The following is a 25,077-nucleotide window of genomic DNA, read 5'->3' on the forward strand; positions in this document are numbered from 1 at the left end:
CGGTTACTTGACAGCTTGTGTAAGCAGCATTAAGTAGTTACATCTTGACTGATAGCTTGTGTGAGCAGGCCCGTTGATTAGCTCGAGAGCAAGCAATTATGTTATAAGAAATTGAGGTAGCATTGGCTATATATGTGGCACTTAGTGTGCTAGATTCCCAAGTATCTAACATTATTATTCCGAGTGGTTCATGGGTATGTCAAAGATGAGAATAAGTGTAAATTCGTTACGAGATGGTACAGGTATGTACTCAAAGCTTATGATTATTAATTCGAGAAATGACAATTTCAAGGTAAGTTGTGATGGAAGTGAATTATGATCATGAGATTATGGTAAATTATGTCATCTTATTTTATATTACTTGCATGATTAATGTAAGGTAAGATTGCTTATTTCTTCATACGAGCTTACTAAGCTATATAGCTTACTCCGTTTTATTTTCAATATTTTATAGTGTCGCCAAGCTAGCTCGGGATTGGAGATCATCAGAAGTCACATCACACTATCAAATTGTCATTTGCGTACCGATGATTTTAAAACACTTTGAGAGTTGGCATGTATAGGGACTTGGTCATTTTGTTATACGTTTCATTTGATTTGGCCAAATGTATTGGCTTATATTTGTTTAAGGTGATTTGGTATTTAGCCATGTAATTAGCTTATCTTGGCTAAAATGGTTGTAAGCCCATTTATATATGTGCTAATGCCTTTTGTTTATGTATTTTGTAATGGGTTGCTATATGTTTATTATAGTTAAATGATTTGTTGTGAAATGGATGAGTTTGGTCCTTTTGTGTGCTAGGAAATCTAAGTAGAATTATGCATGATGAAAGTCTTCATGTTGATACTTGTGAATGTGAGTTTGGTATGAATTGATTTGGTAAATTATGCTATAGTAAATATGTTAAGTGTTGGTAATGAATGATATGATTTAGCCTTGATTATGTATGTTTTGGTTGCTTAAACATGACATGGATAATGCCATTGAACTTTTGTATGTGTAGGTGTAAATGAAGGTGAAAAATGGATTGGTAGACAGCCTTTATTTTGTCCACATGGGTAGACACACAAGCGTGTGTCTAGACTATGTGTGACACACGGTCTGCCCCATGGGCATGTGTTCTGGCCATGTGTCCCCTGAACCTTAATTTTGAGAAATAAAATGCTCAGAATTGAGCACACGGGCAGAGACTCGGGCGTGTGTCTCAACTGTGTGAAGGACACGGCTTCAAACACGGGCGAGCATCCCGACAGTGTGAAGTCTGCACCTATTTTATAAAAACATAATTTATCACACGGTCTGGCACACGGGTGTGACATCAATTTGTTCATGCATTGTAAAACAGAGAGTTACATTGGTTGGGGATATGAGTGCGTGTGACCACGCGACCCGCCTACTTGGGTGTGTCCCAAGCCACACGGGCGTATGACCCCTATTCATAGCAAAAATTTTCTATGATCTGTAAAAGTTTCCTAAGTGCTCGGTTTAGTCCCGAACCACTTCCAAAGCATGTTTCGAACCTCGTAAGCTCGTATTAGGTACTTTATGATTGAATGCGAATGGTTTTACTTTGGATGATAATTTATGACCCAGAATTTGTATGTTTGCTTGCTTTGTAAGTCTAGTAATGCCTCGTATCATGTTCCAGCGTTAAATACGGGTAAGGGGTTTTACACATCAAATTCATCAAAAGGCAGTAACATCATATCAGCCAAGAAACAATTAGCCTTTTACCATTAATGGACAATTTTTACAGATTTTATCTTCCATCACAAACTGGGCTAGGGGATTTGAGACTTTAAACACAAATTCAATTGATTAAATAGATAAGTTTTTAACAGACTCTAAATTCGTGCATATGTATGAATGTGTTGAACCAGGATCAATCAAAGTAGTTCTATCATTATCAAGAAGAGAAAATGTACTAGTAATGACGTCTGGTGCAGAGGCCTCTTCTCTTGCATTAATAGCATATGTCCTTGCTGGTGCTCGTTCTTCAGATTTAACAGTTGAATCTTTTGTTGCACTTCGGCTACCATTAACATTTCCAGAGTGACAGGGTGGTCTACATCTTAAGCCAGGGTTACTTGGTTTCAACATCTGAACAATATCTTTTTCAATCCTTTCCAGACAATCTTTAAGATAATGTTCAAGAGAACCACATTTATAGCAGGCTCGGCTTCTCATACGGCACTCCACAAAATAATATTTTTTTCCAATGTTTACATCTAGGTTTGGGGTTACCAACACTTCCAATACTCGTAACAGATGGAGACAGAGATCTCAGATTAGAACGTTGAAAGCCTCGTTCTTTTCTAGAATACCACGTAAATGTGGTAGAACGATCATGGTATTTCTTCGATTTCTTTGACGTAGATGCTTGTGACTTCCCCATAAATCTCTTACAAGAAATCTGGGCTTCTCTCTATGCTTTTCTCTTCTCTTTGCTTAATTCCTCAGCTTTGTGTGCCCGATCAATCAGTACCACAAATTCCCTTAATTCAAGAATTCCTACCAATAGCTTGATGTCTTCATTTAATCCTTCTTCAAAACGTTTACACATATCAGCCTCAGTTGGAACCCATTCTCTGGCATACTTGCTTAACCGAACGAATTCTCGTTCGTATTCAAATACTATCATATTTCCTTATTTAAGCTCTAGAAATTCTTTATTGCTCTGATCCAGAAATCTCTGGCTAATATACTTCTTTTTGAATTCTGTTTGGAAAAACTCCCATGTAACATTTTCCCTTGGCACAACAAAAATCAAGGTATTCCACCATTGATAAGTTGTGTCTTTCAACAATGATACAACACATTTTAGGCACTCAGCTGGTATGCATGATAAATCATCCAAAACCCTGATTGTATTCTCTAACCAAAATTCAGCCCTTTCTGGATCATCTTCAGCAGTAGCCCTAAATTTTTCAGCTTCATATTTATGGATTTTATCTACCGGAGACTTACCAGTTCTAATAGGTTCAACACCTTATGGAATGTCAGGAACCAATTGAGGAGAAGGAGGGGGTGGTTGTTGTTCAGCAGGATTTATTCTTATGAATTTTTTGAACCACTTATTCATCATTTGGAAGAAGGCTTCTTTTTCCTCCTCACCTCAGCACTCAGATACGTGCCTTCTACTACTAGTAGATGCAGCTCTCTGAACTGAAGCTTCAGCAGTGCTCTCAGCTTCCTCGAATTAAGCTCTAGCCTGGTTGGATGACATAACTAAAGGAAAAACATGTTTAAAATGGTTAGGATATATCACACTATCACACTATCACAAATTATATAATGGCATGTATAGCTAAACTCGTACTTGTATGTTAGTCCGAGAATCGGCTAAACTATAGCTTTGATACCAATAAATGTAACATCTCTAACCCGTATCCATCGCCAGAATAGGGTTATAGAGCATTATCAGAGTTTACAATTCAATTACAGTTAATTTCTATCATTTACTATTCATTTCCAAAAATCAATCACAATCAATTATAATGTCCCTCATATAGGTCCTCGAGGCCCAAAATACATATTAAAATCATGTCGAGACAAAACCAGGATCACAGAAAATTTTTCGTGAAATCTCAAAATTTTTCTTAGGTGCAAGTGACACACACACCCGTGTAGTTAGGCCGTGTGACTCACACGGCCAATGACACACCTGTCTCCTAACCCGTGTGGGCATTCGAAGTGAGGCACACAGTTGTGTTCCAGTCCGTGTCCTTACTCGTGTAACTCTCTGACTTAGGTCACACGGTCAGCTAGATGCCCGTGTGTTAGACCGTGTGGACAATTTAATTTTTGAAAATTAGGTACAGAGGTTACACGGCCAGGACACACGCCCATGTGTTGGGTTTCGTGTCTCACACGGCTGAGACACATGCTCGTGTCTCTGCCCGTGTGCTCAATTTAAAGCATTTTGTTTCTCAATTTTTAAGATGCAGGGGACACACGGCCAAACCACACGTCCATGTGTATGGCCGTGTGTCCCACGCGGTTGAGACACATGCCTATTAGTCTGCCAATGTAGGCAAAATAAGGTCATTTTCAAAGCTTTATTTCTCACCCTTTTTACCTTGTACCTACATTAACACTTCAACATATTTTCAGCCCAATTTGGTACATATAAACCAATCCAAAAACAAGTATTATGTATGTTATATTAACACATATGATCAAATGTTTAAATTTCCACAATTACATTTATGTTTATTTGTAAGTTATTCAATTATACTAACTCAAATTCATTTATCATTTGTTTTATATATATATATATATATATATATATATCTTCTACCATTTAACCTTTCCAACAAACATCAAACATGATATGGCCTTATATAATTACATCAAAATATATTTTCCACTAGCCATTCCAATGGCTAGTTACAACCAAACATTTCATCATTTTACCTAGCTTAGCCTATACATGCCACTATACCAAATTAAGCTTGCTATTTATACCAAAACGGGCTGAAGGATAGTGTGATGATGCTCCAAGCAATTTCCAACCCTAGCGAGCTTCCGAGCACTATAAAGTAGAGGAAAATTAAGTAGAGTAAGCATTCAATGCCTAGTAAGTTCGTATAACAAGAATTTAACTTTTCAATCATGCTCGTATAAATATATATATAACATGCACCCCAAAACATTTTAGCCAAATGCCTAAGCACAGTTCTCATCAAACAAGTTAGTCTTATAATTCTCATGGATATTAAGAAAATAAAAATTAGCTTATCATATAAAAATTTCCAAGTATTTTAGTGTATCTGAGAGATAACTCATATTTAGCTCATATTTTCTTTCATCAAAAGTTTTTATCTGTTGAATCATTGAAATATAGATGGATACCCAAGTAGTATACTCGAGGTATACAAATCAATGATCCATCAACTCATGTTCAGGGATACTCAGAAGGGCACATAATCAGGAAGCACACTCTCAAGCCATATATCAGAATGCTTAGATGAGCCATGTAACAGGATGTTTATCCAGGCTAAACAGGAAACTCATATGAGTTTAGAATAGGAAGCTCATTGAGCTTAACAGGTAACTTCGAAGAATTATTAACAGGTTGCTCCGAATAACATAACAGGGAGTTCAAGTGAGCCATGTCAGGAAGCTTGTAAGAGCTTATATCATGTAATAGCCCATTTTTTGGTGAGATCGGATTTTTTTGAAAAGGGTAAGCTTATAAGAGCTTATAAAAGGGTTAAATTTCACAAATTTTATTTTCCGAGCCTAGGGACGAAATCTGTATTTTTTTGAAAAGGATAGGGGTAAAATGGTAATTTTACATAGGATGTAATAGAATGGAAATGTATATGAAATGTGATAGATTAATAGTTAAATTTGCCCATATAGATTCAAAAATATCATCAATGGAACTATATCGAGGAAAGAAAAAGGTTTCGGATTAGTTGAAATTCAAATACAAACCATTTTCAAGGTAAGTTCGTGTAACTTAAAAATGTATGTTAATATGTTTGAATTGAATTGCATAATTGTGTTGATATATGTGAGATGATATATACATAATGAAATAGCCTTAAGTTGTGTTATATGGAGGAATTATCATGTTCCGGTTAAATGTTGAATTTCGATGGGTTAAGAATAATGTGCACATGTTGCAGATAGAATTTAGCCTGGACGAGTAATTCTAGTATAAGCCCTCTTGAGCTTAGGTTATAACTTGGATTTAGCCCGGACGGGTAATCAAAATTAAGCTCTCTAGAACATATGCTACTGATAGGATTTAGCCTGGACTTGTAATCCCACTGTAAAATGTACGGCTTAAGAGTGTGCCTTATTATTATGTACCCTAATGGGCGTTTTTTAACATGTGTATATTATCCAAACATCCATTGAGATTTCAATAGTTCGATGGAAAAACTCTTAAAGTGTGGAAAGGTGAAATTAATGGAAGCTTGTAATGTGATGAGCTCATCTATGTTTATTTGATATTCATATGAGATTATGTGACTAACTTGTTGAATAAGTGTATGTGTTTATTTAACTTACCCAAAATCGATGGAATGTAAATTTATGTATGCTTGTATTAATAAATATGATCGGTAAGTTTATTTTCTGTTATACGAACTTACTAAGCATAAAATGCTTACTCCATTTAATTTTCCCTGTTTTATAGTGCTCAAAGCTCAAGAAGGTTGGAAGTCGGTCGGAGTAATCATCACACTATTCACTATCTCATTTTGGTATAAATAGAAATTTCATTTTGGTATAATGGCATGTATAAGCTTATTTGGCCAATGATGGCTTGTAATTGTCGTTTTGTAATCTAGCCATTGGAGTGGATAGTAATGGTCTAAGTTTGGCTATTTTTGAAGTAATATTTTGGTAATCACATAAGTGCATGTGTTAGTTTGTTGGAATTATGTTAGCATATAAGTTTATATTAAGAGTAAGTTTATATCTTTTGATGCATGAGATAATATCACATGATTAATGGCTAAATTTATGTGAATATGATGTTGGATTAGTAGATATATGCTTGTGAGTTTTGGTGAAGGAAAGTGGTAAGTTTTGGGTGACAAATGAGGCTAGGAAATGGCTTTATTTTGTCCACACGGGTAGACACACGGGCGTGTGTCTTGGCCGTGTGTGACACACGACCTGTCCAATGGGCATGTGGTCCGGCCGTGTGTCCCCTGCATCTTACAAAATGAGAAACAAAATACTCAGAATTGGGCACACAGGCATGTGTCTCAGTCGTGTGGTTGACACGGACTTGAAGACGGGCGTGTTATACTGCCTTGAACACGGGCATGTTACACGGCCGTATGAAAACTGCACCTAAAATTCGAAAATAAAATTTGCCACACAGCCTAGCACACGGGCGTCTGACTTGGCCGTCTTACTTTAATTTCTTCATGCCTTAAAAGTCAGAGAGTTACACGGGTTAGGGACACGGGCGAGTGTAGTACACGGCCTGAACCGTATGAAAACTGCACCTAAAATTCGAAAATAAAATTTGCCACACAGCCTAGCACACGGGCGTCTGACTTGGCGGTGTTACTTTAATTTCTTCATGCCTTAAAAGTCAGAGAATTACACGGGTTAGGGACATGGGCGAGTGTAGTACACGGCCTGACCACTTAGGCATGTGAGCCCTACAACCTTGGAAAATTATTGTAATTTCGTGAAAATTTCTATTTGTTCCCAATTTAGTTTCGATTTGATTCTAATGCTTGTATTGGTCCTCGAGGGTCCAATTAAGGGACGCTCTGAATGATCTCGGTAATTGAATAGTAATTAATGTAAATAATTTGTAAAGTGTTCTGAATGTTTTGATAATGCTCTAAAACCCTGTTTTGACAACGAATACGGGTTAGGGGTGTTACATATCAGGACGCTCACGGAGAGGTGCGCTTGTGTCTGCAATAAATGCTGGACCACAACCGATCGAATCATGTAACAGGACGCTCACAAAGAGCTGCGGTAGTGCACAACACATGTAGGATCACTACCAATCAGGATGATCGCAGGAACTAAATAACAGGATGCTCAAGGGGGCTTATAACAGGATTGCTCATCCGAGCTATATTCTGTTCACAACATATGCAGGACCACATTCAATATGGGAAATCATGTATCCATCGAATTTTATTATTCAAACGGAACTTAACATTTTCCGGACATTGTCAGACATGTGATTATTTCATACATTTATAACATTTATATAATTCACATAAATACACACCACACTCAATTCAATCATAAAAATACGCACCATTTAGTTACACGAACTTACCTCAACACTTATTCGTATATGATAATCTACTAATCTGTCACCTTTTCTTTTCGTCGATCTAACTCTTTATTTGATCTTTCCGAATCTATATAAATGAATTTAACATCAATTTAATCCATTTCATACTCAATTGAACTCAATTCACTTTCTAGGCAAAATTACCATTTTGCCCCTATACTTTTCATAAATTATAATTTTGTCCCTAGGCTCGGAAAATAAAATTCACGCAATTTAATCATATTTCCAATCCTAAATGATTTTTACATGTCTTAATAACAGCCCATGAATTTCACAAAAATTAGAATTTTTCCATGGGTTTTAATTTAGTCCCTAAACCATAATTTCATCAAAATTCTCTTTGTAAAAGTTGTTTATCTATCAACAACCTTTCATTTTCTACCATAAATTTCAAAATTTCAGCATTTACATCCATGGAAAAATTTCAATACTTCGATATCTTTACAAATTAATCCCCAAAATAAATAAATTAAGCTATTACGAACTCGAAAATATAAAAATTACTAAAAACAGGACAAAAATACTTACCCAATTAAGCTTTCTTGATTTTCTTTCCCTTTCCTAGGGTTTCCATGTATTTTGGGTAATAAGATGATAATAATAATATGATATTTCTATTTAAATTTATTATCATCCGTTAACTTTTCAACTTTCCAATTTAGTCCTTTTTCTTTTTCTAAATTTCCATGAATTCTATAGCTATTTACCATATAAAGACCTCAATTTTTGAATTCTATAGCTATTGATACTTATAGCTACTAGAACTCAACCTTTGCATTTTATGCAATTTGGTCCTTTCCATAATTAAGCATGTAATCAATAAAATTTTCTTATCAAAATTTTCGTATAACATTCCTATCATAATGCAAACCATACAATAATATTAAAATAATTTTTTTCTGACTCAGATTTGTGGTCCCAAAACCACTATTTTGATTCCATTGAAAACGAGCTGTTACAAGTTTCCATAATGGAGTTCAGCTTAGTCGAGCTCCTTTTAGCCTCCTTCTAATATACACTTTTGAGTTTTGTGCCCTACGATACTACATTTGTAGCAAAAAGCCGGAAATCGTTCATATTTTATGGCACAAACAATTTCAGCATCTTCTTTTCCCATAAAGTAGACCACTCTTCTTAAGGGCTTCAGTATATCTATTTTTACCTTGACTCGTATGTACTCTATCCAACCCCCATCCCTATCTCTCCAATCAATTGCCATCACCTCACCAATTGTTTCTCCTACTTTCAGCGCTATTTTTCTGTCCATTTGATCGAATGGTATGTTGTATAATCTCACCCAAAAGGGTGAAAGGTTGAAAATATACTCTTCTATCTCCTTGTCCTTTACATACGAAGTTAGTGAAAATAGATTTTGATCGAAAAGCCATGGATTAGGGTTTAATATTCTTTTCCTGTGACAACCCGAATTAGGGCCTAATCGGAATAGTGGTTTCATGACCACAAATCCGAGATAGAAATAATTGATTTATAATTATTTTGGGGTTTATGATATGATTGCATGATTTTTTGAAAATTTCGTGATGAAATTCTATGCCTAAAGTGCTTAAATTGAAAGTAGGGACTAAATCGAATAAGTTGCAAAATTTGCATCCCGGAAGTTTTTAGTATGAAATTGTTTTGGAATATTAATTAGGAGGTCTTAAATAGAAATTTGACCAATTTTAAGTTCATGGACAAAATTAGGACATGGAAGGAATTTTTGAAAGTTTAGTAAGGAGGGCATTTTGGTCATTTGGATATTAAATGAAATAAAATGGGAAAAATAACACAAAATTGATCATCATCCTCCTTAGTTGCTGCCGAATTCTCCTCTCTCCATAGCTAGGGTTTCTTCAATTTTCAAGCTCCATAGTAAGTGATTCCAAGCCCGCTTTTAATGTTCTTTACGTTTTGGAATCCGGAAGCTCGATTAAGCTTATGCTAGTAATAATTTAACCTAGGGTTCATATTTGGAAAAATACCCATAGGTGAAATTTGTGTATTTTGATGTTTTATGATAGAATATGAGGTTTTAAATTATGTTAAATAACTTGCTACTCGGTTTTAAGTGAAAACGAGTAAAAGCAAGATAATCGGTAAAAATACCTATTGTTCATAACTATATGATAGAGTGAGAATTTGATGTTGTTGTAGAAGAGAAAATGTTCAGCATATCATAAAACATAAGAATAAGGGCTGAAATTAAATTCCGAGCCTAGGGGCAAAATTGTAATTTTGTAAAGTTAGGGGCAAAATGTAATTTTTCCATGATGTGATTTTTGGATTGAAATAAATAGTATGAGTATTAAATGAGCTAAATGTGTTATTATAGATCAAGAAAGACGCGGATTGATCTCGAACGGGGAAGGAAAAAGTTTTGGACTAAATTGCAAAATTTCCACATTTTGCACCAAGGTAAGTTTGTATGTAAATATTACAATAATTTCATGTACATTCTTATATTTCAGCCTATTATATAAATATACTAGCTGATGTTAAAATGTAAATCGACTATTGGAAGAACGAAATAAATATAGAGAGAGATCCGGTTGAACATTCTGAGAGATCGAATGAAATAGAGGAGCATAGCTAGGTCACATGTATGATCTTTGAGTGCACATCATGTGTACAAGAAAGCTACGAGACACCTGTAGTAGCTAGGTCACATGTGTGATACGAGATGTATCCCATGTAGACAAGAGAGCTACGTGAAAGATAAATGTAGCTAGGTCGCATGCGTGATTCCAAGTGAAGGACACCATGTAGACAAGAGAGCTACGTGAAAGATAAATGTAGCTAGGTCACATGCGTGATTCCAAGTGAAGGACACCATGTAGACAAGAGAGCTACGAGACAAATCGGTTAGGTCGCATGAGTGGTACTAAGTGTTCACCATGTGTACAAGAGAGCCGAACTAAACGAAGTATGATGGTGGGGTGTGTCTTTGAAACCATTAAATATCGAGGATTGATCCAATTGTTCAACAGGATGGTTTTGTGGTGATATTGTGGTTTGGACCTACACTTATGGTGAATGAAATGTGGTGAAAATGATTTGTAGTATATACATATATAAGATAAAATGAGGTTAGCATAAAGAATGTGTGAAAGAGTGAAATTAGCATTAAAACTGTTTTTAGATGGTAGCAGTGACGTGATTTTGAAAATCACCAAAAATAGGAGGAATATAATTAGAGGTTGAATGAGATTTGAAATTAAAGTTTAATGAGTCTACTTTCATATAAAAGAAACAGAGCAAGCAAAAGAATTCTATATTTTGAGATATTTACAATTGTATGTGACTTGCTCAGGATGAATACGTGATCCCTGTTCCAACTTTGAAAAATCATTAAAATTGTAAAAAGAAAATTAAGAAATATAGTTTACATGCCTAAATTCATTATTTGAGACTAGTTTTAAATGAAACAGACTTCAGGGTTGTTGGAATTGTGTACTGAGAGAAATTCAATTCGTAGTGAACAGAGGTCAGATCAGTCGAGCTGTGTAACAGGGGAAACTTTAACTAATAAACTGTACTAATTGGCTGAACCAAAAATTATAGAAAAAAATTAACAAAAAGCTTTATGAGTCTAGATTCAGGGAAATTTTACGGATTTGAATTTTGAGTTTTTTAACTCAAGTTATGATTTATTTAGTGAATATGACGCAGCAGAGACAGCTTAATCAAAGTGGAATGAATAGTGAAGTTAAAGTAGATATACTTGAATTGTTGTGTAAACATGTTAGATTCTTTAATTAGTATTTACATACTTACTTACTAAGCTATAAGCTTACTTTGTTTCTCTTTTTGTCTTATAGTGTCCTTCGCTTGCTCGGAGTTAAGGATCATGAAGATCTACCCGCACTATCATACTTTAGGGTATTTGAACTAAACGTTTTGAATTATGGCATGTATAGTAGGCTTAATTATTTTGTTACGTGTCATATTTGTCTAGGTTTAAAATATTAGTTCTGATGACTCGACCAGCTACTTTGTACAAGCCATTAAAGTTGGCTAATATTGTTCAAGACATATGTTATACGATGCACTATCAAATTGGATGACATATTTATATCTCGGTTATGTTTAATGGTATGTGTTATGTTCTGGTAATACCTTGTATCCTGTTCCGGCGACGGTAACGGGTAAGGGGTGTTACATTTAGTGGTATCAGAGCTATGGTTTAGTCAGTTCTCGGACTAATAAAGTGTGTGTAAAAGTCTAGTTATACATGCCATAAAAATATTGTGATAGTGTGGTGACTCCTGATTATTCTAAACTGTGTTTTGTTTTAATATAGTAATGGATCCTGAAGGAACTACGGTTGATGATGCTGCTAGTAATGCGCCGGCTCCCGCACAAGGGATCGCGCCTGTGGAAAGTAGACCTGAGACATTGAGACAAGGAGATGAGGCTCGGGATGCCTTTCTCCAAATGATGAACAATTGGTATACTGAATTTATTCGAGCAAATCCAAATGCTCAACCTCCTCCACCCCCTCCTATACCTCGACGATTCTCAGAGCTGCTCAAGGTATAGATTTGGTAAGAATGAACAAGCCTCCGGTTGACAAGATTCGAAAACAAGGGGCCGAAGAGTTTAGAGCAAAGGTCGATGATGATCCTGAGAAAGCGGAATTCTGGCTTGAAAATTCTACCCGTGTATTTGATGAGCTCTCATGTACACCGAGGAATGCTTAAAGTGTCTTGTATCACTTTTGAGAGATTGACTTACCACCGGTGGAAGACTTTGGTTGCAGTGGTGCCAAAAGAAAAAGTTACTTGGGATTTCTTCCAGAAGAATTTAGAAAGAAATACATAAGTCGCGATTTATTGATCAAAACGGAAGGAGTTCCTTGAATTGAAGCAGGGAAAATGTCGTGGCGAGTATGAATGCGAATTTGTAAGACTCAACAAGTATGCCCGAGAATGTGTGTCCACCGAGGCCATTATGTGTAGAAGATTTGAAGATGGGCTGAATGAGGACATTAAAGTGCTTGTAGGAATTTTGGAGTTGAAAGAATTTGTAGTATTGGTTGATCGAGCTCTTAAAGTCGAAGAATTGAACAAAGAAAGAAGAAAAGCTACTATTGAGGCCCGAGATGTCGAAAAAGACAGATAAGCAAGCCATTTCAATCTCAACCAAAGAGGTCCAAAGAGATAAACCCTCGAATGACGGTTTCAATTGGGGATTCACAGAGATCGTGGTAGAGCATATTCGGGTCTAAAGCTCAAGCTACTTGGTGGCAAGTGTGGGTAATGTGCGACCTAGAAAGCCCGAGTGTCGACAATGTGGCGAAACATTATGGTGAGTGTTGGGGACCAAAGCGAGCTTGTTTCAAAGTGTTCTCATGAGCATTTTATTAGAGATTGTCCGGAGAAAGTTAAAGAAGAAAGATTTGAGTGCTAGATGAATACCACCGCTAGTAGAAGTAGACCACTGAGAAATACTAGAGGTGGGACTAGTAGTAAAACTGTGATGAAAGATTTAACGGCAAGATCGGAAGCTAGAGCACTGCTAGAGCTTATGCTATACGTGTTCGAGAAGATGCATCATCTCCGATGTCATTCTTGGTACATTTCTCTCTATGATACTATTGTTATTGCATTGATTGATCCCGGTCCACTCATTCCTATATTTGCATGAATTTAGTATCCAATAAAAAGTTGCTGTTGAATTTCTTGAGTTTACGATTAAAGTGTCGAACCCTTAGGCCAATATGTGCTAGTTGACAAGGTTTGCAAGAATTGCCCATTAATGATTCAAGGTCACTGCTTTTCCGGCCAACTTGATCTCTGTTACCATTTGGTGAGTTTGACGTTATCTTGGGAATGGACCGTTAACATTGTATGATGCTAAGGTAGATTGTAAACAAAAGACACTAGAGTTGAAATGTGAAAATGGAGAAATTCGTGGGTTGAAACAGATGAATCAAATAAATTGCCTATGGTGATTTCGCACATGTCCGCACGTAAATACATGAGAAAAGGGTGTGAAGCTTATCCGCTTATGTAATGAATATTGAGTTGCCTCAACTGAAATTTGAATCGATCGATAGTCTGTGAGTTTCGGATGTATTTCGGAGGAATTGCAGGTTGCCTCCGAACGAGAGATAGATTTTGCCATTGATTTGTTGCTTGCATCTGCACCGATCTTGATTGCTCCATATAGAATGGCTCGATGAATTAAAAGAATTGAAGGCTCGATTCAGGAGTTAACAGACAAGGGATTTGTGAGACCGAGTTTCTCTCCCTGGGTGCTCTGTATTTTTCAGAAGAAGAAGGATGGTTCAATGAGACTTTGCATTGATTACCGTCGACAATAAGGTGACTATAAAGAACAAGTACCCATTGCCGAGGATTGATGATTTATTCGATCGGTTAAAGGGGCCACAGTGTTTTCAAAGATTGATTTGAGGTCCGGTTACTACCACTAAGAGTTAAGGAGTCGATGTGCGAAAACCGCCTTTAGGACAAGGTATGGACATTATGAGTTTCTTGTAATGCCTTTCGACTTAACAAATGCTCCAGCTATATTTATGGACTTAATGAATCGGATCTTAGGCCATATTTGGATAAGTTTGTAGTAGTGTTTATAGATGACATTTTAATTTATTCTCGAGATGAGTCGAACATGCCGAACACTTGAGAACTATAGTAGATCTTGAGAGAAAAGAAAGCTGTTTGCCAAGTTTAGTAAAAGTGAGTTCGGCTTCGTGAAGTCGGATTTTTGGGGCATATAGTCTCGGTGATGGTATTGGTGGATCCAAGCAAGATTCTGCGATCGTTGATTGGAAACCGCCCAAGAATGTATCCGAGGTTAGAAGCTTTTAGGCTTAGCCGGTATTATAGACGTTTTGTTGAAGGATTTTCGATGATTGCCTCTCCTATGACTAAGTTGTTGCAAAAGAATGTTAAGTTTGAATGGACTGATAAATGTCAACAAAGTTTTGAAAAGTTGAAAGCACGATTGGTGAAGCACCAATTTTAGTACAAATTTGAGTCGGAAAGGAGTTCGTAATTTATAGTGATGCATCATTGATGTGCCTTGGATGTGTGTTGATGCAAGAGGGTAAAGTGGTAGCTTATGCTTGAGACAGTTAAAACCGCATGAGAAGAACTATCCTACACATGATTTGGGCGGCATTGTTGTTTTTGCCTTGAAGATTTGGCGACATTATTTGTACGGTGAAAAATGCCGAATTTTACCGATCACAAAAGTTTGAAGTACTTGATGAATCAAAAGGATCTGAATCTGCGACAATGAAGATGGCTTGAATTATTAAAGGATTATGATCTAGTGATTGATTATCATCCGGAAAAGCAAATGTAGTTCTTGGACGCCTTGAGCGAAAATTTCTTTTTACTTTGAGAGCCATGAACACGGGTTAGCATTGTCGATGATGGGTCAATCTTAGCAAACCGTTATTTCTCCGGTTGATTTGTGATGCTCAAAAGAATGATAGTGAGTTACGGATCAAGAGAACTCAATGCGAATCGAGTTACGACTCGATTTTCGAGTTGGACCAGATGAGTATTTGATGTTTCGAGACAGGATATGTGTCTTAGAAAAATGATAAATTGATTCAAAAATATTACATGAGGCGCACAATTGTTGTTTATCGTTCATCTGGTAGCACAAAATGTATAATGATTTAAAGAAGCTGTATTGGTGGCGGTATGAAAAGGGACATTTGAATTTGTAACCAAGTGTTTGATCTGTCAACAAGTAAAAGCTGAACATCAAGTGCCTTCAGGATTACTTCAACCAGTAATGGTGCCCGAGTGGAAATGGGACAAGATTACCATGGATTTTGTAACCGGTTTGCCTTTAACTCCTAAAAGAAGGATCTTGTTTGGGTAGTGGTTGATAGATTAACAAAGTCATCCCACTTTATACCGAGACGCACCGATTACTCACTTGATAAATTAGCGAATTATATATTGCTAAAATTGTGAAGTTGCACGGAGTACCTATATCTATAATATCGATAGAGATCCAAGATTTACCTCGAGATTTTGAAAAAGTTACAAGAAGCTTTGGGTACAAAATTGAACTTTAGTACCGCATTTCATCCACAAACAGATAGTCAAACCGAAAGACTAATCCGGTACTCAAGATATGCTTAGATCTTGTGTTTTAGAATTTGGAGGTAGTTGGGAGAAATATCTATCTTTGATTGAGTTTGCCTACAATAACGCTTATCAATCAAGTATACAAATGGCACCGTCTGAAGCCTTGTATGGTCGTAAGTGTCGGACTCCTTTATATTGGACCGAGCTTAGTGAAAAGCAGATTCATGGAGTTGATCTAGTTAAAGAAACCGAAGAGAAAATAAAAGTAATTCGGGATTGCTTGAAAGTCGCTTCAGATCGACAAAAGTCATATCTGATTTAAAAAGAAAAGAGATTGAATTTCGGTGGGTGATAAAGTGTTCTTGAAGGTGTCACCATGGAAAAAGATTCGAGATTTAGTCGAAAAGGCAAGTTGAGTCCGCGTTTTATTGGGCCATACGAGATTCTTGAGAGAATTGGACCGATGGCATATCGGTTAGTCTTACCTGCAGAGTTAGAAAGAATTCATAACGTGTTTCATGTATCAATGTTGCGACGTTATCATTCGATTCTTCACATGTGATTTCCCAACGAAATGGAGATTCGATCGGATATGACCTATGAGGAGGAACCAATAAAGATTTTGGCTCGAGAGGTTAAGCAGTTAAGAAATAAAAGTATAGCTTTAGTGAAAGTATTGTGCACGCAGACATGGGATAGAAGAGGCTACGTGGGAACCCGAGGAAGCTATGAGGAAATAGTACCCAAACCTCTTTCTGGGTAAGATTTTGGGACGAAAATCTCAAAAGGGGGAGAATTGTGACAACCCGAATTAGGGCCTAATCGGAATAGTGGTTTCATGACCACAAATCCGAGATAGAAATAATTGATTTATAATTATTTTGGGGTTTATGATATGATTGCATGATTTTTTGAAAATTTCGTGATGAAATTCTATGCCTAAAGTGCTTAAATTGAAAGTAGGGACTAAATCGAATAAGTTGCAAAATTTGCATCCCGGAAGTTTTTAGTATGAAATTGTTTTGGAATATTAATTAGGAGGTCTTAAATAGCAATTTGACCAATTTTAAGTTCATGGACAAAATTAGGACATGGAAGGAATTTTGAAAGTTTAGTAAGGAGGGCATTTTGGTCATTTGGATATTAAATGAAATAAAATGGGAAAAATAACACAAAATTGATCATCATCCTCCTTAGTTGCTGCGAATTCTCCTCTCTCCATAGCTAGGGTTTCTTCAATTTTCAAGCTCCATAGTAAGTGATTCCAAGCCTCGTTTTTAATGTTCTTTACGTTTTGGAATCCGGAAGCTCGATTAAGCTTATGCTAGTAATAATTTAACCTAGGGTTCATATTTGGAAAAATACCCATAGGTGAAATTTGTGTATTTTGATGTTTTATGATAGAATATGAGGTTTTAAATTATGTTAAATAACTTGCGCTACTCGGTTTTAAGTGAAAACGAGTAAAAGCAGATAATCGGTAAAAATACCTATTGTTCATAACTATATGATAGAGTGAGAATTTGATGTTGTTGTAGAAGAGAAAATGTTCAGAATATCATAAAACATAAGAATAAGGGCTGAAATTAAATTCCGAGCCTAGGGGCAAAATTGTAATTTTGTAAAAGTTAGGGGCAAAATGTAATTTTTCCATGATGTGATTTTTGGATTGAAATAAATAGTATGAGTATTAAATGAGCTAAATGTGTTATTATAGATCAAGAAAGACGCGGATTGATCTCGAGCGGGGAAGGAAAAGTTTTGGACTAAATTGCAAAATTTCCACATTTTGCACCAAGGTAAGTTTGTATGTAAATATTACAATAATTTCATGTACATTCTTATATTTCAGCCTATTATATAAATATACTAGCTGATGTTAAAATGTAAATCGACTATTGGAAGAATGGAAATAAATATAGAGAGAGATCCGGTTGAACATTGGAGAGATCGAATGAAATAGAGGAGCATAGCTAGGTCACATGTATGATCTTTGAGTGCACATCATGTGTACAAGAAAGCTCTGAGACACCCTGTAGTAGCTAGGTCACATGTGTGATACGAGATGTATCCCATGTAGACAAGAGAGCTACGTGAAAGATAAATGTAGCTAGGTGCATGCGTGATTCCAAGTGAAGGACACCATGTAGACAAGAGAGCTACGTGAAAGATAAATGTAGCTAGGTCGCATGCGTGATTCCAAGTGAAGGACACCATGTAGACAAGAGAGCTACTGAGACAAATCGGTTAGGTCGCATGAGTGGTACTAAGTGTTCACCATGTGTACAAGAGAGCCGAACTAAGCGAAGTATGATGGTGAAGTGTGTGTGAAACCATTAAATATCGAGGATTGATCCGAATTGTTCAACAGGATGGTTTTGTGGTGATATTGTGGTTTGGACCTACACTTATGGTGAATGAAATGTGGTGAAAATGATTTGTAGTATATACATATATAAGATAAAATGAGGTTAGCATAAAGAATGTGTGAAAGAGTGAAATTAGCATTAAAACTGTTTTTAGATGGTAGCAGTGACGTGATTTTGAAAAATCACCAAAAATAGGAGGAATATAATTAGAGGTTGAATGAGATTTGAAATTAAAGTTTAATGAGTCTACTTTCATATAAAAGAAACAGAGCAAGCAAAAGAATTCTATATTTTGAGATATTTACAATTGTATGTGACTTGCTCAGGATGAATACGTGATCCCCTGTTCCAACTTTGAAAAATCATTAAAAATTGTACAAAGAAAATTAAGAAATATAGTTTACATGCCTAAATTCATTATTGAGACTAGTTTTAAATGAAACAGACTTCAGGGTTGTTGTAATTGTGTACTGAGAGAAATTCAATTCGTAGTGAACAGAGGTCAGATCAGTCGAGCTGTGTAACAGGGGAAACTTTAACTAATAAACTGTACTAATTGGCTGAACCAAAAATTATAGAAAAAAATTAACAAAAAGCTTTATGAGTCTAGATTCAGGTAAATTTTACGGATTTGAATTTTGAGTTTTTTAACTCGAGTTATGATTTATTTAGTGAATATGACGCAGCAGAGACAGCTTAATCAAAGTGGAATGAATAGTGAAGTTAAAGTAGATATACTTGAATTGTTGTGTAAACATGTTAGATTCTTTAATTAGTATTTACATACTTACTTACTAAGCTATAAGCTTACTTTGTTTCTCTTTTTTGTCTTATAGTGTCCTTCGGCTTGCTCAGGAGTTAAGGATCATGAAGATCTACCCGCACTATCATACTTTAGGGTATTTGAACTAAACGTTTTGAATTATGGCATGTATAGTAGGCTTAATTATTTTGTTACGTGTCATATTTGTCTAGGTTTAAAATATTAGTTACAGTACTCGACCAGCTACTTTGTACAAGCCAATAAAGTTGGCTAATATTGTTCAAGACATATGTTATACGATGCACTATCAAATTGGATGACATATTTATATCTCGGTTATGTTTAATGGTATGTGTTATGTTCTGGTAATACCTTGTATCCTGTTCCGGCGACGGTAACGGGTAAGGGGTGTTACATTTCCTATCATCTACATCCCTTAATTTAACCAAAATGACTTTTTCCTTTAGTTCCACGAAATTCACCACTTCTTTTGTAAACCACATAGATCGTAGAACCCTATACATTACTTCCTTATTGATTTTTTCATTTGACATAACCTTACCAATCACCCAAGCCTCGTGACCCTTTGAATTAGATAAGAATCTGCTAAAACTAAACACCCTCTTTGATTCTTCTTCAGAGACGGACAACTTTTCAAGAAGATCTTTCAATTCTTCCGCCATTGCTCGAAACAGAGAAGATCCAAAACATCGTAAAACCAGAAGACACTCCCTCGAAACCATAATGTGAGGCCTGAGAAAACCTCAAAAGAGGCTACCAACCGTTCCAACACCTGTACAATAGAGAAAAACAAAGAAACACACAGAGATCTAGATAAAATTAACCAAGCATAGGAAAGCAGAAAGAAAGGTGGGATTAGCCCCAATAATTGTTCAGCTTTCTGTAGTCAATAAAAGATGTTTTTTATTTTAACAAAGCATGTTTAGAAGCTTTTGAAAAATTGAAAAGTTGGATAATTTCAGCCCCTATAAATTGTTACACTTGTTTGGAACTTGCCTTTTGAGTTGATGTGTGATGCAAGCAATTTCGCTATTGGAGCTATGATGGGCCAAAGAAGGAACAAAGTGTCACCCTATCTACTATGCAAGCAGAACTTTGATAGGAGGCCAAATCAATTATACAGTAACTGAAAAAAACTCTTTGCTATAGTTTTTGCTTTATAGAAGTTTTGTTCATATCTTATAGGTACCAAAGTTACAGTGTTTACCAATCATACTGCCATTAAGTACTTACTCACAAAGAAAGATACTAAACCGAGGCTAATATGGATACTTTTACTCCAAGAATTTGACCTTGAGATCCAGGATAGAAAAGGTGTTGAAAATCAAGTAGTTGATCATCTATCAAGGTTGGAACAAAATCAGGTAACTTCTTTATATCATCATATCTTCAAGGTAAGACAACTCTATGAAACACCTTGGTTCGCTGATTTTGCCAATTATTTAGCATGTGGAATAACTCCTCGAGAGGAAGAAATTTCTTCATGATAGTCGGTACTATTTCTAGAAGGAACCATTTTTTTAAACAACATGCAGATAACATAATCAGGAAGTGAATAGCTAGAATGAGATAGGCGAAATTTTGTACCATTGTCATTCATCTCCGAGTGGGGGACACCTTGGTGGTTCACATACAACAGCAAAGATTTTACAAGTTAGGTTCTTTTGGTCTACATTGTTCAAAGATGCTTATGCATATATGAGGAATTGCGATAGATGCCAAAGAACTGGAAACATATCAAGAATGAACGAGATGCCCTTAACAAATATTTTGGAGATAGAACTTTTCGATGTATCGGGATTGATTTTCTAAGCTCGTTTCATTATTACTATGAAAACAAGTATATCTTGGTAGCTATGAACTATGTGTCCAAGTGGGTTGAATCCGAGGCATATCCAACTAATTACGCTAAAGTAGTCATGCGATTCCTACATAAGCACGTATTTACACGGTTTGGGACTCCTAGAGCTATAATTAGTGATTAAGGGCCCAAGGCAAGACAAAAAGAAAAAGTAACACCCCTCACCCATATTCAATGTCGGAATAAGGGTACGAAGCATTACCAGACTTATAGCACATATAAATATACTATTTTCACACATTGATCATTCACATTTGAACAATTTGTCCCTTATAATAGCCTACGAGGCCTTAAACATGCTTTACAAGTGGTTCAGGACAAAACCGATAGCCTATGAAATTTTAGAAACTTAGGAAAAATTTCAAACATACAGGGACCACACGCCCGTGTGAACAGGCCGTGGCCTCACACGGCTAGTAAACACACCCGTGTCTTAGACCGTGAGGAAACAGGGCATACATACTAACTTGCATCACACGGTCGAAGACACGCCCATGTGCTAGGCTTTGTGAAAATTGGAGTGTATACTGACTTATACAGCACGGCCAAGTCACACACCCGTGTGCTAGGCCGTATGTCAATTAGGGGCATGTGTGAGACCGTGTAGAGATACTCACTTCATTTTAATTCAACACCAGGGGACACACGGCCGTGTAACATAACCGTGTGTCACACACGGTCGAGACACACGCCCATGTCTCTGCCCTTGTGGAGAAAAATAGGCTATTTACAAAGCCATTTTGCCACCCTATTTTCATATACATGCACAAGCATAAAGTTTTATCAATTCATAACTCAATAGGCAGCATTCTAATACATTTTATACATATACGATACCAATTCAACATAGTATTCAATTACCTAATTAACATCATGCATTTTCCAATCATATGTCAACCACATATCAAGATAACATTTGCATAATTCCATTCCATCTACTACTTATCAAACATACCATAATTGAACACTTATATACAACCACAACATTATACCAAATTTAGCCAAATCACATGGCTTAGACTTATACCACAAATGTACCAAAAATTCATTATATCAAGTAACCATACTTATCATCTTTAATAATAGCCTATACATGTCATATTTACATATATACACAATTTCAAAAGTACCAATCAGTAACTGGATAGTGTGATGCGTAACTCCGACTTGTTCGAAATGAGCGAGCTATCAAACCTCCATAACACATGGAAAAAGAAATAGAGTAAGCTTTATAGCTTAGTAAGCCCGTATAATTCAGAATTAAACTTACCATTTATACAATTAAGGCAATAAATAAAGTATACTCAACTCAATTTCCAAATGCCTAAACACAAACATTCATCAACAAGTTAGCCATATGAGTACATATAACCATCCATTATTTCAATTCAATACTCAATACATTGCATTATACTAAATTCATTTATCATGTACAACATTAATAACATTTCATTCTCCATCATATAAACAATAATCCATTTGCAAACAGTAGCTCATCCATATAAACAGTATTTATGCCCGTTGAACCTATAGGAATATCGTAGGATACTCGGGCAATATACATTATGTATAAATCAGTAATCCATCAATTCATTATCATATTCCACTCTTTCGAGCTATGAACAGAAAGCTCCTCCTGAGCTGATGGACAGTAAGCTCTGGCGAGCTGAAAACAGTAAGCTTTTATGAGCTGAAATAGTAAGCTCCCACAAGCTAAAAATAGTAAGCTCTTACAAGCTGATATATCATTAAGCTCATTCAAGCTGCAGTGAGTCTGCAACACATATAGGATCTCGACCAAAACGGTGACCCTAGTGACATGTCATCCGTATCCTATGAATTCATACGGTTCAAATGGGGCTCGGTAACTATTAGTCTATATCAATAAGGCATTTTTATTCCAAGTATATCAATTAATCAATTATATACATACATTTCAAATAATTACAAGTGTTTAAAAGTTCAATTCTAATTATACGAACTTACCTCGTATAGCTCGGATAACAACTATTGGCTATTTGTCAATCTTTCCTTTTCCTCGATCTAAACCTGATCTCGGCTTATCTTGATCTATATACTATCAAAATCAGCTTATTTAATCAACTGTTTATTCAATTTGGTCCAAAATACACATTAGGGCTATTTTACACATTTTCCCTTAAACTTTCACATTTTTACAATTTAGTCCTTATCACATAAAATTGCAAATTCATGCAATTTAGTACCAGCCCATGCTTAGCTGAATTTACTATATATTACTAGCAGCCCATATTTACAATTTCTTCATAATTCTACCCACATAATTTTACATTTTCTCAATTTAACCCCTTTTTTGACATTTTTGTCAAAAATCACTTTACAAAACTAGTTTAACTATCAACAAATATCCAAAATCTATCATCAACCATCAAATTACTCAAACATTTAACAATCGTAATATGTTAAATCTTTAACCATTTTGAAATCTAAGGTACAGGCTAGCTAGAATACGAAGCAACAATTACAAAAACATAGAAATCATTAAAAACCGAGCAAAAAACGTACCTTAATCAAGGATATAAATGGCTGAATGTTCAAGCTTGTTTAATGGCTTTCTCAAGCCCTAATTTTATTAAGAATATGATGATAATGAATCAAAATTTTTATGTTCTATTATTATTAACATTATTTACCAATTTACTAAATTAACCTTTAAAATTATTATAATTTACACCATTTGCCATGCTATCATCATCCACTAACCCGTAAATGGTCTATTCACCATTTAAGGACCTTTACTTTAATTTTATATGGCTATTTGACACTTTTAACTAATATAACACAAGTTTTACGTTTTACGCGATTTAGTCCTTTTTACCGAATTAAGCATTCAAACAGTAAAATTTCTTTACGATACTTTCACACAATAATTCTATCATACTTTAAACCTTATTAAAATAAATATTTTGATCTCAAATTTGTGGTCCCAAAATCACTGTTCCGAATTGACTCAAAAACGGGCTCTTACAACAAACCTGAAGGGCCCGTATGTTTAAAGTTGCATCACAACTCATGATCTTGAAAGGTTAGTGGAGAATGTCCATGAGCTAAACCCATCTGAACCGAGTAAACCAACAAAACCATAAATTGATAAGTCATCAAACGAATCTGAAATGGAAGCTGACTCAGTTGGTGAGACAGAAGAAGCAAAATCGGATGAAGAAACGAATGAGCCTGAACCAATAAAGGAACAGAAAGTCTCTAAACCAAGAGAAGATTCAAATGATGATGAGCTATTTGAACCAAGTATGGATCCTGAGTTGACTATTCCAATGCCCACTTTTTCGAACACTATAGAGAAATCACAATTGTCAACTATGATGGATGTAATAAAGTTTATGCATAACCAACAACAAGCTTATTGGAAATAAGAAAAAGTTAAAGATGATTCTGTAAGAAATACTTTTAAAAGCATCTCTAACTATTTTGTTTCTGAGTTCCTAGATTATATCTTTGATTCGTGGAAGGATGATGATAAAAAAAAGTGAGGACAAAGAATCAAAGGAGGAAGACGAGGAGGATAAGTCAAATAAATAAAAAAGGGGTAGTTCTTTTCCTTTAGTTTTTTGTTCTTTTTAGGTGTTTATTTTTTTTCTTAGTTAGTATTTTTCTTTTGCATAATAAATTAGCAAGCATAAATAAAATAAGCTCAATGCCTCTTCAATAGAAAGAAAATAAAATGATGTGGTAATAGGAATGAGCATGTCTAGGATTGGATTATGAGAAAGACTTGGTACTTTAGGAGTCTTTATGACTCACCTCTCTTTTCTTGCAACCTTACCTGGTGTTCAGTTTTCATTCATTACTTTGTTTTCACAATGAGGACATTGTTTTTTTTCAAGGGGGTAAGGCATTTCGCATGAATTTTTAATAAGGTATTTCGCATGAATTTTGAAGTATGTTTTAATCTTTTTTCTTAAGTATGCTGAAATAAATGAATGTTTGGAAAGAATTTTTGTTCATAAGTATGTTCAAATGCAAGCATGATTTTTTATTTTATCTAAGTTATTCGTATGTTATCTTAAGTGATAGAATGCTTGTATGACCTTAGTCTTATCTAAGATTTTCCATGAAAAATTGATTTCTTTAGAAATAGACAAGTATGAAGGTTTAAGTCTTTAGAATTGACTTAGTAACTGTAACACCCCGAGCCCGA

This window comes from Gossypium arboreum, chromosome 8 (genome assembly GCF_025698485.1).
Source record: "Gossypium arboreum isolate Shixiya-1 chromosome 8, ASM2569848v2, whole genome shotgun sequence".
In the NCBI taxonomy this organism is placed as follows: domain Eukaryota; kingdom Viridiplantae; phylum Streptophyta; class Magnoliopsida; order Malvales; family Malvaceae; genus Gossypium; species Gossypium arboreum.